This window comes from Bombus affinis, chromosome 3 (assembly GCF_024516045.1).
Source record: "Bombus affinis isolate iyBomAffi1 chromosome 3, iyBomAffi1.2, whole genome shotgun sequence".
In the NCBI taxonomy this organism is placed as follows: domain Eukaryota; kingdom Metazoa; phylum Arthropoda; class Insecta; order Hymenoptera; family Apidae; genus Bombus; species Bombus affinis.
In genome coordinates, this window is record NC_066346.1 from 496,216 (window position 1) to 513,194 (window position 16,979).

Genomic DNA, 16,979 nt, shown 5'->3' on the forward strand with positions numbered 1-16,979 from the left:
GTGCGTCTCTCGAGAGGATAAAGCCTTCCCAGGAGCTCAAAAATGTAAGTAGTCTTGTATATTGTACTTCAATTTATTCAATCTTTTGTATTTTGAGCTAATCAAAAAGTAAAGATGATCGATCATTTGAAAAGTTATAAATATTTTCCTACTGGAGTAAAGTCTGCAAACGTTAATAGTCAATGTTGAAATAAAAATGTCTGACAAGCATCGGAATTCAATCATTGAATTCTTAATTGTTAGATTTGAAACGTTTATATTAAAGTTCCAATTTCTATACTTATTGGAGTTTATTATAACATTAGACCCTATCATTTATTTATAATTTAATAGCGTGTCACCTTTTGCTGTCTGAAATATTTTAATCAACAAAATGTGCTTTCAAGAGCAAATTATAATATTTTATGTTTTGTTACAGATATCTCACAACCTGGACTTCTCCCTGTCTTCTAAGGAAGATGTAACAAGGACTGGAAAGCCAAGAATGTAAGTAGCTTTGAAATATATATCCTACTTTGATTAATTCTACTCTATATATTTTAAAATTTTAAATATTATCAATTAAGAAGTAAGACTTGTTAAGAAATTTGATTTGTATTCTTCTATCGAGATAAAAGTAAACTTTAATAAGTCTTCATATGGAATTACAAGATACAGATGTCTGGCATAGTTCAGAAATCATAGGTACTTAATTTTTAGATTTTAAATTTAATAAAGTTTCATTTTCTTAAGTTACTTTTCTAAGAACCTTGTATAAAGTTTCATGTTTTATCATAGATTTGTTTTAAAAGCTAAGAACAAGTATTTTTGCATATGGTATATAAATTAATTATATACTTTATAAATTGGCTTCCATTGAGGCCAAACGATGAATAACTTACACGATTAAAAAATTATAAGACTTTCAACTTTATCGTAACCAATATTTCAATCTCTGCATTAATGCCATCGAAACTTCAATTCTAATACATAAACAGCAATCCTTTATTATCTCAAGACCTTCTCACGCTTAATGCTATGTCTTTAAGGACAAATTGTAATATTCTATGCTTTGTAACAGACGTTTTGATGTGAATAATGTTTTTGAATGTGATAATGATACGTTATCAACGAATAGATATACGAACTCGTTTATTAAGTCTTTTTCATGAAATTTTAAAATTGGTACACGTAGGAGTAACAGAAGTAGATTGAAAATAATTATTAGCTGTTTGGGCACAAGTGGAAAGGAGAAGAGGTAGGGGAAGGTGAGCAAGTTATTTTAAGAGGCAAAGGAACAAGGGAAAATCGACGCGCAGAAGCAAAGTCTCGTTAACTCGAAGGGTTCGCTTCAGAGGAAATGTTTCAGTGTAAAAGCACGTATATATAGTCGTGGCTGATCGAGAAATAGGGTGTAAGCTAAAGACACTTGTACAAGGTTGCATGACGACGATTACTAAGGGAGCGCAGTTAAGCTCGACTGGGCACTAATCGAGAGCATCGCGAGTCTCTTTCATCAGAGGCGTAAATAATTCGTTTAGTAATTTACTGAGCGGAGCGAATAAGAGTTACGATGAGGTGTCCTCGCATGAATTAACAAATGGTTCTGACGAGAATATCCACGTTAAGGTAACCATTAGAGCATCATCTTTCTGTAATCGGTGCACCTTGCAAGCAAAAGCGTTGTTCAGCCTACAAAAATGTATCGTTCGTGTATCGGATAGAATCGAAAGTTTTTGCGTCTCTAACGCGTTAGATGCCGCTTTATTCTATTTACGGAATTGATATACGATAATCGATAACGTAATCTCCGTTAACTCCTATTACTGCTTCTCAGCGTTCTACGTCCTATGCTTACCGTTTATCGATTCCTTCTTTAAAACCATTTCGGTCGTCGCGTAGTGTCGCACGACGGTCACGAGCAACAGTATACGTTGTAATTGTGTGGCGACAACGTATCGTCGATTTTAGTTGACGCTCGTCCGCGTGAATGTATTCAGCGGGGCTACCAATCGGTTTGTAGGTTAAGGAATTTGTTGCTCGAGCGTCAAACGATCCTAAATAGTATTATCGATTTTTTATACGCTTTGAACTATTTTCCATTTAAATGATTTCGCAACGATTCGAATATCGTCGCTCTAGTTCTTAATTGTTTTAATTCCATCCTTCAAAAAAAAAATGTAATTAGAAACCAGCGCACATATATATATGTCTCGCTAATATCATATCATGATAATATGACGAAATTAAATATTCTATTTAAAAAGCAACGAATATTCGATTATTTCAAGTCCTAATTCTACGAAATAATGGTAAGCTTCGTAAACTCGAAACTATTTTTTTGCAGTCTATCGATCTCTCGATGCTACTCAAATTTCATATAAAATATTCATCGTTATTAAATTTACCGTTAGATTTATCGTAAAAATCGAAGTTCCATAGGGTTAAGGAAATAGAAACGCTCGAGATGGATAAATAAGCAAAGAACGTAGCAGGAGGAAAAGGCGCGCGCGCGTGAACTTACACATTGCATAGGAATTTTACACGCTGAGCGACGGTGAAGAAAGGAACTTTGAAAGTAACAAGACAGAGGAGGTTGAGGGAAATCACGGGCGTGAAAAACGCGCAAAAATACAGAAAAAGCGAAGCTCACCAAATTTGTACGAAATTGAACAAGTTGGCGCGAGTCCGTGAGAGAAGTTTAAAGAGAAACGTAGAAACGTAAGCGAGAGCAAAGACGCGACGAATAGTGTCTTGCATTCTATCTAGAGAGGTTATGTTAGTATGACAGATGAAACAGATGCGGTATGAAATAGCAATATATCGTAAGTTATGCTTATTTTGTACCGATAAAAGTGCACTTCATAGTATAACTTTGGTATTAAAATTCAGTTTGATAATAATTGCAACCTTTTGCGGTCCTATTTTCTTAGACATTGAAAACACTTTTGACCAAGTATCGCGGTAAAAGCGCTTCGTTGGAAAATAAGGATGTATATGCGAATAGTGTTTGTCGTTATTGTACACACGGTGAACGTTGAATACATAGTTTGCGACAAAACTATTGGAATTTCGTTAGTCATTTTTCTTTGTCCGTGATCATGAAACTCGCTGAGAGCATATAAATTCGGCATTTTAAAGAAATTATGTTCCAAGTCTTGAAATTCAAGGACGGTGATTTTTCATTGGAAAATGAATCAAGGGGGCGGTCGGAAAGCGACAATGTCTTCGTTGATATTATCAAAGATAATTCATAACAAACAGCGAGAGAAATAGTCTTTCGGATAAAAGGCTTTCGTTCTGATATTATTCGTCGTTTGTCTCAAAGAGAAAAAGATAGAGAAAGTGAAATGGATTTTGCATGGGTTTATTTTACGTTAAGCGATATACGCGCGCGCGCGCACACACACACACACATACGATTAAAAGAATCGAGATACTTGTGTTTAATATTTTACCAAAGTTGAAGTATTCGTACTTGTTTTAAATAGCATTTTTGATAGCACAGGCGTTTTTATTTTAATTCGATCGTAAGCACGATATCGCGTAAAACTTTTACTTCTGTTTTTTCATGTACGTTAGTTTTCCATTTCCATAAAAAGCATCGATGAGCAAAATCATATTAATCGAGAGCTACGTATATAGGACCCAAATTTGCTTTCTTCTTAAATGTTTAACTTATATACTCTTTCATCTTTTATACGATATAATCTCTCAATTATGCGATATAAACGAAGGCACGATTAATTATTATAAACCGCGATATTTTAAGTATTCGTTTGAATCTTAGTTTTCAATATCATATTTTTATCTAGACAGACTGGACGTTGATAACGAATTTTTCTGGTTCTACGATTACACATTCCGACGACATGATCAATAACAATACCTTATGCATAGAAACCACAAGACAAATTCTGTTTTAAACGCTATCGCACATTTTTCAAACAACGTAACATTATATACGATTTATAATATTAACGTGTACCTTTACGATTATGTCGCGTTTCTAACGTAGACGATGACCTAAGATCGTCGACTCTTTTACATTTAGACTCGGAGTCTCGTGGTTTTCATCAAGTGCTTTTCTAAACAGTATTTTCATTCCCTATCTCTTATTCGATATATTTACTATATATCTTTGTTCTACCTTCGAATATTTTACTTACGATGGAAAGTGGATCTTGTATAGTCGAAAGTTTCTAGAACAATGGTTCAGAAAAGATGAACGTACGAAACATATACTGAACCTACTTTCGCTTGAAAACGATAGTTGATCTCTGTCTCAATTATTTTGAAAGATCATTTTTTTTACTTGGCTTAATAACTATTTGCAGGGTTGATTCGTAAATTCAACGGCAAACAAATAATCTCTTACTTGTCGAAGTAAACGTAGCGCCCGAGTTAAATAGTTTTCAAGTCTAAGATCGATTAGTTTTTGAAACGTGAAATTATACGATTAATTATTCGTTGGAAGAATACACAGAAACGTATAGAAATTAGATTTAGATTTCAATAATTACGATATTTTTAAGAGACTATATAGCTACGTACGTGCATGCACAGAACGTACTCGATGCGTGTATCTCGATGAGCCGATCGTCAAGTATGTACAGTGTATGTAAATAAATTGAAAGATAACGCATCTTCTCCATAACGATATCCTTTCAGTCCGCGACCTATATAGATTTCGTCCCGATTTCAACGTTTCGCGTTTATCAAGAAATGCGTTCGCTCGTGATACGCGAACGAATGTTGGATTGGCACCTACTAAGCTATAAAACAATCAAATCAGAATTAAGCGACCAGAGAAGAGAGAAGGACGAAGCGAGAAAAAGAGGATAAAGGGTGCGAGGGTACACATCGCGGTCGATTGGTGCGGGATAGGATAACGGTATGGTCACATGGCCGTTAACTGTTAACTATCCTTTGAGTCTCGTTGGTGAAACATTTCACCCGTGCAACGTCTCACTCGGTCCATAGGGCTGTGACAGCGTATGGTCGAGCTACGATGGCGCATATGCTCGGTTGCTTCGTAAAAAGGCATTTTCACAGTTCTACTAGCGCACAAAATAGTAGACTCGGGCTCTTGGGGCCGTGTAAGCATCGTGTAACGTCATACCTGATTACACATAGTGATCATTGAGCCGAGCTTATCCCTCGTATGCTTCGATAAGTCGTTAAGAACGCACCTCGTTGAGCTCCAACCTCCGTGCTAACGGAATTGTCCAGTCTTCCGTAATATATGTCCACGTATTATTAGTCTTGTGGATCTGATGCTTCATTTTCACCTAGTAGGGGAGGGGATCCTCCGAGTATCGTTTATTATTATACGCACTGCTTGTAGCAAAAGGGCTTTGTAGAAGCTAATGACAAAGTTCAGTACTCTGATTAATCGTTTATCGTTTATATGTACGTATATGAGAATTCACGTATATGAGAAACACGTCTTGGAACGAAGCATCCCAAAAAGTTTGGGTAAACCAATCTTTGATTAGTGTATGTATCGGGGAAAAAAGCAAAAGCAAATGATATCACTCATTGACCAATATCCTTGAACGTTTGCCAACGGCATCGTTATGATTTATGATTAGTGCGATGAATGCCGGTAATTCATGCCCGGTCACGTGATGCCGCGTTATGCAGAAATATTCCGCAGCTCAGCTTTAGCTTTAACCTGGGTCGGGTTAGTAATTATTTTATTTACTATAATAGTAGTAATACCAATGTCCTTACGTTTCTCTTCCTCGCAGGCATCCATCCCTTTCCATAGAATGAAATCTAGCTGCAGATTTTAATAAGCAAAAAGCTACGTATACTTATAATTATATGTACAGTACGATATCGACCAGCTTATAGTTTGATCGAACAATGTTTGCATATCTCAAATACGATAATGCAAATTTTATTGCGTTTACGATGAATTTATGTTACGTATATCTAGTTGTTCGGATGTCAAGTATCTGACTACGTATGTAGATTAATCGTACGAGAGAGAGCGTTGCTCAAATTCCAATAATTATGACGTGTTATTCATTAAGGATGACGAGGAAGATACAGTTATAGCTCACATTCGGTATAACATCGGAAAGCAAGGAAGAGACGAACTAGAATATTAATCCTTTAGCAGTATATTACAAAGAAGAATTTTAAACGAACGATTTAGAAAATAATTTTATATGTTAGAAAATATTTTATACGTCGCTCTTGAACAAGCATATCTCTGATTCTGTGGCATCTACATATAAATGAAAATCCCACGCGTTTTGTATTTCAGTTCGTATCTTCGAAAAGCTACATCGATTCTGATAGAGTCAAAAAAATCCATTTTTAAACAGATTTTTATTCAAAAGTACGATCTTTCCAGCATATGTGCCTTTATGAAAACCAAATCAAAGTTCTCCGAATAAAGTTGTATCGTTTATAGTCAAGCAACTGTAATATGTTTTTCTCGAACGATATATTCGAGAACGACGAAATTTCGCACGAAAAGTTGTTTCGCAACAGGTTAATATCCTTTGACGTATACGGTATAGATTAAATTAGTTTATTTACTTAAGAAATTATTTGCTCTTTTCGATTCTGTTAAATATGTACTATCTATCAAATCCTATCATCGTGTGACTTATCGATATTCTTTGATAAAATTTATGCGGTTGTCGGAGTTAAACCTATGCTATTTCAAGCAACGAAAGTTTATCCCGCGCTCAAAGGTATAGTTTTCGGTATATGTACGCGTAAGATACTGGCTTATTTTCAAAGGAAACTTAAGAATTTGGAGATATTAGCAAATATCGACGAAAAATCTATAAAGAGATATTTTGCTCAAAAGAACAGACTACTAACCAACTTTGTGCGTAATATATTTAATCTTACGACTATTTCTACATAAAAATAAACGTTTTTATCGTGTCGTATCGTGAAGCTTTTGATTCAAAGTGTGGGAAAAATAATTAGCTATTTATCTAAGCGGTTTTTAATCGATGATATACGCTTATATAACGATCACACACTTTACGTTTATGCGCGATATACCGAATATTTTATCTGTTTAAATATAAACAAATTTAATCGGTTCGTTCACCTACACACTGAACATATATTCATCAAGTAAGAACTTTTATCGTCGTAAACTTCTCGTGCAGGCTACTCGTGCTTTCCATTACCGAGACCATCGACACGTTCCTAGAAACCTTTTCACGATTTATCGTTCACATTCGAATAGAAGTGAACATTGCAGATGAAGATAACCTCGTACGATAGGCGTGACTGCTATATGTACGCGTTGCAACGAACAAGGCAAGATATGCGAATGGATGCATAAATACAGTCGAATACTCTAGCTATTTGCCGAAGACCCTGATGTAACCAATAGGAAGATGCCACTTTTTAGTCGAAACGAATTACAAGAACAAAGCAGTTTATTTAACCGAAAACGTTACTTTCTAGGTAAAAACAGCCGAAGAATGTAGCGAGAAAAATACTTCGCTTAATAAAAATACAGGACGTTAAACGAATTGTATCTCGAGCGAATAAGAATTTTTCTGGCCAAAGTATAAAAAAAAGATAAGAGAAATATTAGGACGCGTCGTCTCAGCAGCTTATGACGAAGATAGACGAATTTGACGCAAACGATGAATTCGAAAGATCGCATCAACTGCTCTTACGCGCACTTATTAGCGACGACAATGCGAGCAGACAGGGATCTGCCAGTTAGATTTTGTCAAACAACGATACGTTTTCCAGAAAGGAAGAGACGCTCGAAATTTGATTTTTATTACAGAGATTTTCGCTTAAAGTTCCTTTATTCTCGTATTAGTTGCGACGGTAATTGAATTTAGGGTAATTTAAAAGCGTGTATTCGACGGTAACTCGACAATTGCGGATGTCGCAAATTGGTGGATTAGATTTTGAGATTAGATATGCATGTGCGAGCCTGCCCTGGGTATGACCAATTCCAAGTCTGTTTAATACAACTTGGTGTCGACGATCGAGGTTCTTGGCAATTAGATGCTTGTTAAAAAATTCTTTAGATTTCAAATATCCGCTTCGGTTGATCGTAATAAAACGAGAAACTTAGGTAGAGACGGTATAACAGGGGCAGTACGTATTATTCTATACGAAACGATTAACATTTTTATCAGAAAAGTATTTATTGCTACTTTGTTTAATTTGTAATTCGATTAATATTGCGAACTAAATTATTGTTCTTGCACTTACGTGTTGCTATTTCTGAAATAAATAAAACTAAAAAATTAAAATGTCTTTAACTTTAACCGAAAAGTGTATCCGATCCTCTTCTCGAACGATTAGCGAGGAATTTAGTCGCGTTAAAAAAAAAAAAAGAAATTAATGATTGCGATACGATATTAAATATTATAAAAATGTTGAATTAAGAAAACTATAAAAAGAAATTTCAGCACGATGTTAGGAAAAGGGTAAATTGTTCCAATTACAATTTGGAATAATCTTCTTCAGCCTTGAATTTTCAAATAAACGAGATCAATTCACGCTGGAAAATCTTGAAAAGGCCATTGTTGTGCAAGGTGACCCACGTAACTGGGGCAAACTGTGTCTTGAAAATGATCAGGAATGGGAAGGAATATTGTAAAACAGAATGTGGTAATAATATGGAATAACGTTATAAGAAATGATAATTTTGCGTATCGTTACACAGAAATGCGTCTAGAAAGTGTAGTTGTATTTTTTCTATAGATTATCAGCAAAAGTTGTAATTCGTCGTTATAGCGATAGCTCTATCGACATTACGCTTGTGTTTCTTATTATCTCGTTAGCTATTGGCACGCTTTTGCGCGTCATTGCTTTATCATTCGGCCAGTTTATAGCGTAAAGTGTAAAGCATATATCGTAATAAAAAAGGTATTAAAAATATTAAAAGTATTTCTGCGAATCCTTCGACCGACGCTTTTTCTTTTCTTGATTTAATATCTGTGCCAATAATTTTGTGCCTAGTAGTTCGTACATACGTACTACGACCGCTTCTTCCTTTCTATTTTCCATTTCCAAATATTCCGTTGAAATCAGATTGTTCGAATTATTTGAACCGAAACTGTTCGAGTTCGAGTAATTTGACTGATCCGAACGAAGCTTTCGGATCGGTATTTCCACTCTATTGCGATATTTTATCTGTGTTGTGATAAGCGCGTGTGCTTACGCCGGCACGTTCTCTAAAACCATTTTCTACCGCTTGACGCAGATTCTACAAATCGTTCGTGGGACGTTTCAATCTTCCTTCGATTCTCTTTTAACATCGACCTTCTCGTTTCATCCATTGACGCGGCTGTCTGCCACAGCTATATAGGTAGATTTGTCTAACTGCGGAAGCAATTGCCTTCCATCGGCCACGGCTGGACGAAACTTATACATTCTACTGGAACGCTGCTATTCGATTGAAACTTTAACGCTTAGGAAACCTTGTCGCTCTGTTTGGTGACTTACTATACACGCTATCGATACACACTCTTCGCGTATCGTCTTTTAGTCGAAGAGCAACGTAGGAAAACGAACGACGTTTTGGTCCGTTTCGCGTAGCTATTTAACCGACGGTAATCGGCATTATGGCGTAGCGTATGGAACAAGTGCAAGTGAACGCTGTGCGAAAACCTGGTAACCGCAAAGAGTTGAACGCATCGGAGACTTTAACGCGTTTTGCGAAATATTATATCGTATCTGCGTACTTTCTTCTCGCGATGTTATCTAAATCATTCGCATTGTTGAGCATTTTCTAATCCATGAAATATATCCTATTTTAGTCGTCGTAAAAAGTTTGCTATTTTTACTTTTGCTATCACAGAGTAGGTGCCGATTTAGTGATAATAGTAGTAACGTTGTTAGTTAACGGTGCATTTGAACTTGAACGATTGAAATTTTCAAAGCTTAATGTTTCAAAACGATTCTTACTATTGTTGCTATTGTTACCAATGGTGAAATGCTCGGAGATCGCTGAAATGCTCTTATCCACTTTGTACAATAGAATCTATTGTCTTAAACAGCGCACGTATGACGCAAATATAAAGCATCCTTTGTCATGGAATAAAGGTAAAGGTACGTATTTCTAACAACCTTCCCTGAAACGATGGTAACGACGTTTATTCCAACGTGAAGCCCTTACCCGGTTAAAAGAAAAGTCTGTTTTTTCATAGTTAATTGAGAAAATAATTTGGTATGAAAACGCGCAAATTAAAAATACATATAAAATAAATTTACCGAACCTTACCACGTATCAAATATTGCGTTGTATAAAACGGATTTAGTTTATATTACATGAATATTACATGAAGAAAGTTGCACGTTATAAACCAAAGTAATCTCGTACGAGACCGCATTGAAATTTATTTAAAATTCCTCGAATGTATTCATGGCCATGTGTATCGTATAAAAGTTTTATTAATTAAATTGCATGTTTTTGGCTCTATCATACATATACTCGATTATTTATACGTAGACCTATAATATCGTACATGTATGTTTACATTGCGTTGGAAACGATTGTTATATATATATATATCAATCATTCTGAATATTAAACGACTCTTTTCGAGTTCTCTACATTCTTGATTATTTATATTTATCAGCTACCACCGAATGTTGTAAAGTAATTGGCAATTTATTTCGATCGCTTTAAAATTACTTTGATGAATTTATATACAGTTGTACAGTATCGATTATGAAAAATTCTTATGTACGTATATAACATTTAACGATAAGACGCGTCTTTTACTTTTTATTTAAGAACAATTTTAGAATTCGATGCGTTATATCCATCGATGCTAGGATACGTATAATTCTCTTTTTATTTGGTTTTGATTCGAAACGTATATTGTTTTACCGTCTTCGTAATTTTAGAAATATTGCTCCAGTATTCATATATATATATATATATATCCATGTCACGTTTTTGATACATAGCATCTTTGTTTTGTATTCAAATACCTTTCCATATGCGAAAACCGCTTCTGAAAGAAAATGAAATAAACTTTGTTAGTTCGCCAATTTCGTTTCCTCCGCTCTATGCGCCGAAGTGCGAAGGCGTCTGATAATCGTTCGATGTTTTCGCACAATCTAACCGATCTGGTCGGTAAGTGTAAAGTATTTTCTCAGCGACTCGGCAACAGATCGTGCGAAATAAAATACGGTAAAAATCGAAGGGAAATAAAGTATATCGTAGCGTTCCTGTACGATTCAAATTCTCGACGGTCTTCGTTTAATTACGAAACGCGTGAAAGCGTACGTACAGGGTGTCCCACGGTCCCATAGTCCTACGTAACTAATACAAGCTACAGCTACGAATCGGTTTATATCTATATCCATTCTGTAAACGACGAGATTTTAAATATTACGTGCGATTTATCGATTTACGATTATTTATGGCTATAAAATTTTCGTATTTTTACATAAAAATTTTTACATAAATGAAAAATCATATAAAGTACTATGAAAACAACTAATATTTCGAAAAGTTTGGTTATATCGATATTTGGGTTAAAAATGACAATTAATCTCTTAACGTAACAGATAAATATAGTGCAAAAATCCGGAGAATTTCTTTCGCGCGAAAATCTCATTTCCCGAACTTATTCCAGCTCAAGGAACACACTGCTCACCTGCGCGTAACTATATAACCACGTACGTATGTATGCGCTTGTGTATTAGCTCTCTGCACGACTTTCGACCGAACGTACATACATTCAGCTCGAGATAATGTAATATAACAAATGCTATAAAATATTCCATGCAAAGATATTTGCTTGGCTTTCCTATTTCGGATAATGGAGATTTTACGAAAGTGCGATCTTTCGTTATTTCTGTTACGTACTTATAGAGCGCTGTATCGAGGGACAAGACGAAGCGATGTAAATTGCACGATAAATTGTATCGGAAAACCGAAGATTTTGCGTTTGATTCTACCAGAAAATCTAGGCCATTCGTGCAATTGCGCTATAAGTGTTACTCTATAAGTCGACATTCGAACGAGACACGAAAGGAATAAGTGTGGCACACAGGCTAACGAAGGTCGCGTAGATCGCGCACAACTTAATCTTTTAAAATGATCGATTTGATCATTATGTCTGACTCTTGATTTATTTATTCTACTTATTACGGCAAATATTTCGTTCGGAATACTACTTATACAAGGTGTTTCGTTTATCTTGTATATATGTGTATTAATATGCAGGTTACATTTTCCGAACGTTCGTAGACGTTCCAGATCAAATTTGTTTAACCAGGAAGGAAAAATAAATATTCTTACAACGTTGCGTTTCGTTGTGTCTTTTCCTTTAAAAGTTACTTTGTTCGAGTTTTCGCAAACGGTTACTTTTTAATATCAACGACATCTTTTAACGAAATCTCTTTCGGGACAAATATTTTGAACAGAAACAGAGATGCTCAATTTCGCGTTATTGCGGTATTTTCCCCGTTCTATGATATTCAAACATGTACGTATGCGCACTATGTCCGAAGTTTATCCTTTGTAATATGTAAGAATAACAACACCATCGACATAACATATCGTTGCTATATAAAAAAAACCATTTTAAATTTCAGAATTTATAATAATTATTGATATTTAATATACATTGATATTTGAGTTTATTTCACCTGTGATAACACTATCGCGATTTCCTTTTACGATAGCTTTTAATGTTAAAATTCAGCGTGAAAGTAGTGACAGATCGTTTGGTGAATGACGGCTGTCGGTCGACATTCAGGGAAACTCCGGTTGAACAAAATAAACAGAAAGTGCACGGGTAGGAGACTCTTTTTGCAAGCACCGTGCTCGAGGATGTACGCTTTCGTACGTACGCTTTATCGATTGGTCCGCGTACTAACCTACGTTCGTTCTGCAGTACAAATGTACCAAAACGACGCTTACTACGGATTTGGTCACATTGTTCTGTAAATGAGCAGCACACGGGATACTTGTCGTACGTAAACGGCAACAAACCGAAATCTTCGACTTAATTTAACACGGCCCTGCGTTTTCCTTCGTTGGAGGAAACAACGACGTGTTCTAGCTTAAGCACGTGTCGAATAATTGCGATAATCGCGACGGTTAGAGTCGTCGAATGTTTCGAGTCAACAAAAAAATTGATAATTTATCGCGCGGTATCGTACGAGTGAGAAAATTTCAAAAATATTTTATTAATTCACTAATTGGTCGTGATTACTTGTCTTTCCTGTTTTATACCGTTTATCGCTTGTTTTTGTCGCTATGAGTTGTTCGTCGCTGTTTTTAATCAACACGATCAAATATCTGTTTAATCGTTTCGATCATTTTTTCGTCGTTTACACGTCTGACGATGAGTCGAGAACGATAACCTGATTAACGAATACATGTATCGAGAGTATACTTTTGCCCGGTATTATTCGAATGAGAGGTATTCAGGGAATCAAACGTTCGAGTAAAAGGTGTTTGGAAGATCAGACGGATATATCGTAATTTCTAAGACATTCTGTGCGGTATGTACAGGGTCGTATAATATGGCAGCGATGATTTTTTGTAGATGGATGGTCTTCGGAGATTTCAAGGTTACCGTCGCTCTTTCAGATCGCTTCCCGATGGAATAGCGGATGTTTACACGATTTCAACGATCCTTTGTACAAGGTCGTTCGACGATAAACGAACGTCCGATCGTTCGCATCGATGCAACTTTGAAATCACTGGATCGTCGAATCCTGTCCGCTTGTTATTACTCGCGGATCGACCGTGGCGTATGTTGCAACGAGTCTCTGTTTCGTATCCGATGACGTTACTGGCTTTTCACGATACTTTTTGACGTTGCCAACGTCATCAGACGGATAAACTAGTCACGAAACTATTACGTTGTTCTAACATTGTAACATGCTACGTTGGTTACAAACACGTACGTACAAGTAGGTCCAACGAGGGCTACGAATACAGGGAACATATTACAAGATACGTCGTCGCAGTATGCGTGACGAAACAAATAATCCACAAGCGATAGCAAGTACACGGACTTGGACTATCCGACAATTTCAAAGGGGACATTGCTTGCAACATTTATTATCACGTAAGATTCCTTGCTTACGCTTATTTATCGTCGAATGACAATGCGTGTATCAGAGACCGTTGACATCGTCCAAATATTTTCTATTCTACCAGCTATGAAAAAGTAAAGAAAGCAATTTAGAAAAACGAAGGTGAATTTGAAATCTCCGGAGACCGTGTCCACCTTCGAAAGAATTATCGCTGCCGTGTTACAGCCCCCTTTGCGCTCTACCACTTTTGCAAGCAAAGTTTTTCCATTTCCCTAAAAATAACGGAAATATTCAAAGCGATCAAAGTTATTACCGCACCCTGCCTTATTTCGAAGAATAATATCGTTAAACTATTGGCAAACAGAAATAATTAGGGAAATACGACTCTGTAGGTTACAGATAAAATGTCGAGCAAACTAAAGATAAAATAAAATTCAATTTCCAGTTAAAATCTAATTTTATAACGTTCCTCGTAATAGCGTTTTCTATTGCTCGGAAGTAGGTTTACCGGCATATACGGTAAAAGTGCTGAAGATCAATCTTATTGCAAAAAGCACGACGTACGGTAATTGTCCTGTTCCTGGAACCGGATCGCAAATACTTGAGCTTCCGTTACGGAATATGAGATTTCTAACGCGCGAAAAGCGTATCAGAAATTTTTATTAGAATTACGAAAGCTCGCAGGTTTTGTAAAAAATAATCGAATTTAATTTATTCGAATCTCGTTTATTTATTTATTTACTTTCGACAATTTGTCGGCTGCGTCAAACTACTCGTTAAAGTTAATCCGTTGTAATAAAATTTTCGAAATTAGCTAATTAGCGTTATTAGACAGACTCGATACAACGGTTTCGAACCTAACATTCTCGTTACAACGTATTTATGTAGATAATATGTAGAATATTAACGTATTTACCACATAGAATAAAATTATTGCGAAACGCGAGGAAAATCGATTTTTTCTTTACGAAAAATTTCATATAAATTTAATACGTAGAAATGCCTAATATCATCAACGAGTTTACAGCGATATTTAATACCATTAATGAAATCGTTACATTTTAACTGGTAACGCGAGCGGCTCCTCTCGCGGCTTCCTGCGAATCGAACGCCGTCAACTATTTATGAAATGGTTCGATCTATTTCCGCCTCTCGCGATATCTATCGCGTCTGTTTTCCAAGTCCGTTTAATTCGATGGAATTAACGCAAATGCGAAAGATATTTCTAAAACATCTCAAGGATATCAGCCTCGTCGTAAATATTTTTTACGATTTGTATAAACTTAACGAGCGTGAGAAAATTTATTTTATTATTATACTTGATCAAATTTATCCGTTTGTTTTATTTATTAACGTTCACGCGCGAAACATACAATTCGCACTTAATACATCTTTAAGAAATATTTATTAGGGGCAACATTCTTTGCTAGTACTTTACGTTCAAATAAAAATTATCATATTCGAAGAGCGTGAATGATTGGACAAATTAATTCTATCAGGGCAACTATCTTCTTCTTTACGATCTGAAAACCTTTATGCTCTATACAGAGTTTAATCAACGTTAAAAATTACAAATACGAATTATTCCGTCGATAAAATTAATAATTAACGTCTTACGATTGAATTATGTTATGTTAAGTTAGCTCAACGTTATGTAATTTGTATTCTTCATCGGCGTTATTACATTCGCCGTATATATACGTACATCTAATTTGATTATCGGACACATCCAGAGTATTTGTGTTTCTTTCGGGATAAAGGTTTCTTTTGTCCCTTCGAACTTATTTCTTAAGGCATAATATACAGATATACTTATTTCTTAAGGCATAATATACAGATATACGTGCAAGTTGTCGGATTTACTTCGTAATATCGTAATAGGGTAATACCGTAATACCATCATACCGTCGTAGCGTAATGTGTAGCGGAATGTCCTATACAAGAAGACGCCAAATGTTTATTTTACTTCACACATAGGAACACGCCTCGAATAGAATACCAACTTGTCTGAATTCCTATTCAGCTGCAACGTGACTGGGTCGAGCGATGTAACAGTCAAGCGAATGAATAACAATTTCTGTTTGATATAATAATTTGATGCAATCGTACGGAGAAACGCAAAGATAAAACCGTCGGTGCTTGGCAATCAGGCTTCGGGAGGGAGGGGGCGCGGATAATTGTCACTCGAGCGACACTCGTATTTGCTACGGGTTTGTTTCGCGACGGCACTCTTTTCGCGCGATTACGATTCCTGCGAGATGTCGGTCGAAAGATGAAACGAATAACGAGAAAGGACACCGGCGCGGCATCTATGTACGTTTACTATCTATATATTTATAAGGAACGTCGGCGCATCCGATCCGCGTGAACAAGCTCGGAAAATCTATACTCCAGATTCTAGATACAAAGGTGAGATAATTATAAAATACCGACCCGTTGGTTCGCCGAGGCCTGTAACAACGGGCGGAGAAACTTAAGTGGCGCGCACGGTGCGTATCGATGAAATATCGAATAAATCAGGATGAACGGTCGCGTCCAGCGAATCGTCAGGCTCAAAGGGTCTGGAAATAGCGAGCCTAGCGAAGAAATCTTATCGGTCGTTGGACGTAATCGGCATACACGAGGTACGATCGAGGCACGATCGGGGGCGATACGTGCGATTACCCCGCGATAGAGAGAGCAGAGAGGTAGCCCCGGTTAGCCAACCGGTCCTCTTCGTCGTCTTGAGTCCTTGGAGCGTGAACGGAAATAGCCATCGGTGTGCACCGGAAACTCGCAGCAAAGCTGCCGCCCTGCCGCCCCCGTTCGAGAAAAGGGATCCCTGTAGCAGGTTCTGCGGTAGCGCGGCAAGGGTCGCCAGCGCCGTGGAAAGAGAGGAAAAAAAAGAAGCGCGATAGGAGGGTGGAAGAGGAGCAGGAGAGAGCGCGGCAAAGGGGATAGGGGGATGGAAAGACGGAGTAGTAGGGTCGGATGGAGAG

The 16,979-nt window shown here is 36.6% G+C and overlaps 1 long non-coding RNA gene across 1 annotated transcript; it reads right to left on the minus strand.

Moving 5' to 3' along the window:
* Window positions 1-882: 882 nt before the first annotated feature.
* On the minus strand, window positions 883-5,402 carry LOC126914546 (uncharacterized). Its single transcript, XR_007709675.1, has 3 exons — window positions 5,172-5,402; window positions 4,130-5,101; window positions 883-3,828 (listed from the first exon to the last, which is right to left on the minus strand). It is a non-coding gene; the product is annotated as an uncharacterized LOC126914546 (long non-coding RNA).
* Between the last annotated feature and the right edge of the window lie 11,577 nt (window positions 5,403-16,979).